At 34.5% G+C, this 2,838-nt stretch overlaps 1 pseudogene; it reads right to left on the bottom strand.

The window, feature by feature from the left end:
• Positions 1–212: 212 nt before the first annotated feature.
• On the bottom strand, positions 213–1,984 carry LOC150096023 (cuticle protein 14 pseudogene; annotated as a pseudogene).
• Between the last annotated feature and the right edge of the window lie 854 nt (positions 1,985–2,838).

The following is a 2,838-nucleotide window of genomic DNA, read 5'->3' as shown; positions in this document are numbered from 1 at the left end:
AAATATAATATAAATATCATAACTTTTTTCTTGAAAATATATTTCGAATGTAGTTTACTATACGTTGAAATATTTGCGTATGAAGAAAAATGAAAAAAAATCTTTTAGGATTTTTTTTATTTATATTCCAATTTGTACAACAGAGTTAATCAAATACACACGTTAGCTTAGCAGTCCAGACATTTAAATTTTGATATTACAAAAATCTCATTTTACCACCAATGACCATAATGGCCGCCATATGCCCAGGGATTACCATAGTAACCATGTCCCCAAAGACCATATGGGTGAAGTGCGGCAGCTACAACGTGTCCTTTGTTGATGGTAGCAGCTGCTGGATCTTTGGGTTCAACTCCTGGTTCGTTGGTCTTAATATCGGCACGATATCCAGCAGCATCGGCAACGTAGTTTACGACACGCATGCGCCCGTCAGCATCATGAAGGCCATATGATCCTACTTTGTTTCCAGCTGCGTCGCCATGTTCTCGCCTGAAGGTTCCACCAGTGCCATGACCCTCATCATATCCAAAAGCATAATTTCCCGCAATCTGAGGAGAGAAGAGAGCGCCATCTATTATTAAGTTAAATCCCTTTTAATGCTGATTTTCATACACAGACTAATATTTGTATGTACGTTTATTTAAACGACATCTTTATTTTTATATTATTAATTTTTAAAACAGCACAGAATGTTTTTAAATAACATATATTATATCTCCAATTTATTTATCATTATCGCATTGACCATAGTGGCCATTTTAACTAATTATATTTTAACTAATTAACATTTTAACTAATTATACACTTACATCCTGTCCACGATATTGTCGACTAGCCCCACCTCCATACCAAAAGTGACCATAAGGATATAAATAAGTACCACTGACAGCCATCAACATTCCTAAAAGAATAAGAACCTAAAAAATAAATAAATAAAACATTGAATTATTTATTGAATGTGAATGAAATCCAAATCATTATTTATGATGAATTTAAATAATATCAGCAAAGCCTAAAGATATGTAAACTACGACTGATAGACAGATAGTTGAGAGACAGATTGATGATAAAATGCATCACTATTGTTGATACACAATGGTACTACGCGGGATCAAAGAATAACTGTAGTTCTTAGTCTTAAATTCTTGGACGTATTACCGAAACTGTCAAATAATTTCTTTTCGTTTGAACGTACCGTTACTAGATAATGAGAACAAGATAGCTGAGTAGAATTAGAATTCTGAATTTTATGAAAAATTGAAAAGGAGAAATTCAATCCTGTATCAGATCGCGTCAGTTGCAAGACTAAACACATGTCAGTATAAAATTTAACTCATCGCAAAATTTTACAGTTGTACTGTTGCGAATTTTGTATTTTCTAGTAGGATAATCTTGAATTTGTAATATAGTCGTAAATTGAGGTCTCATCATCAATTTTATGATAGCACTCCTTAAGTTCCATTGAGATATTGATTTCTAAGGAACTTCCGAACATATTGAGGAATCGTTGATTTTTGGTCATCAGGAATTTCGAAACAAACTCAGCGTAAACTGAGCCAATTCCTAGACGGTTATGTGGCCCATTGAAATACTAAATATACACCAGCAACATTTATAATGCTCTCTGTTCGGCATTTAAAAGGAAACGACTGTAGAATTGGATGCTGACGCTGTTTTGCTGTGCTTTTATGAATTCCATTTAAATAAAATGAATTTGGTAGTAGACCATATTTGCAAACGAAGTCTTAAGGCTTTTGTGAATCAAAGAAAGTCGATCCCCCTCTACATATTTGCCCTCTCATAGGATACTGGATTGTCTCTACCGACAAGTAAGTATAATTAGTGCTACACACCTAACACATGAATCTTCATTTAACATATATAACGCAACAGTTTGGCTGCTCAATATATTTTTAAAACTTCCTGACAATTTTTCGTTGAGTGATTATAAAACACTAAACATATTAAATGAGCTCACCTTCATCTTGATCGGCGAACGCTCCTCAGTGAAATCTAACGTGAACAAACTCGATATTTTCTTCAATCACCAGGATATTTCGGTGTCAACAACTGAAGCCATTTTATATCCTATACAAATCACGTGATATGACAAATATAGTCAACAGAGGATAACTTTCGGATTCTCCGATCACCCCACCCATCCCATAATACCAATGGGTTTACTCAAGGACGATATGTCGGCAGCATACAGGGTAATAACCGGCGTCCACGCCTTTTCTTTCGACCTCCGCAAACCACGTGGATTTAATTGGGTCATTTATACGGTCTTCTTTGCTGCCGAAAACTCTCCTGATTGTCATTAACTGTCCTTGATCGAATTGCTTTCTGATTTGCCTCCCGGATGTATTGAATGTTTATAATACTTACAGCAATTTAGCAAGCAAATTGTTTAACCAGAAGTGCCCAAACACACAGGTCATATAAAAAATTTTTTAAACTGCGCATGTGCTTATAAGAATTCCTGTATTACGTCGTATCTAAATATAAAGAAAGTCCTTCTGCATAATCGAATATTTCATATTTCAAACATTGCCACATACAGAGAGCCTTAACATGTGCTGCCACCTATGTTTTGCTTTTTTTTATATTTGTATTAGCTAGGCAGAAGTTCTATGTATATGAATTACTACAGTTTTCCAAGCTGTAGGTCATTCTTCAGAGGGGAGAAACATATAAATCATATAATGTTTAGCGAAGTAATATGGGCATTGTTGGTTGCAGTACAATGTGCATTAGTACATTTGACATTTATATATGAATGCTATTTAAATAATACAGATATTAGAGTTTAAATGTCCGTTCCAGATAATATACAAG

This window comes from Typopeltis vanoorti, chromosome 19 (genome assembly GCF_054136105.1).
Source record: "Typopeltis vanoorti isolate ZY-2024b chromosome 19, IOZ_Tvanoo_1.0, whole genome shotgun sequence".
NCBI lineage: Eukaryota > Metazoa > Arthropoda > Arachnida > Uropygi > Thelyphonidae > Typopeltis > Typopeltis vanoorti.
This window is presented reverse-complemented; position numbering and strand designations above follow the sequence as displayed.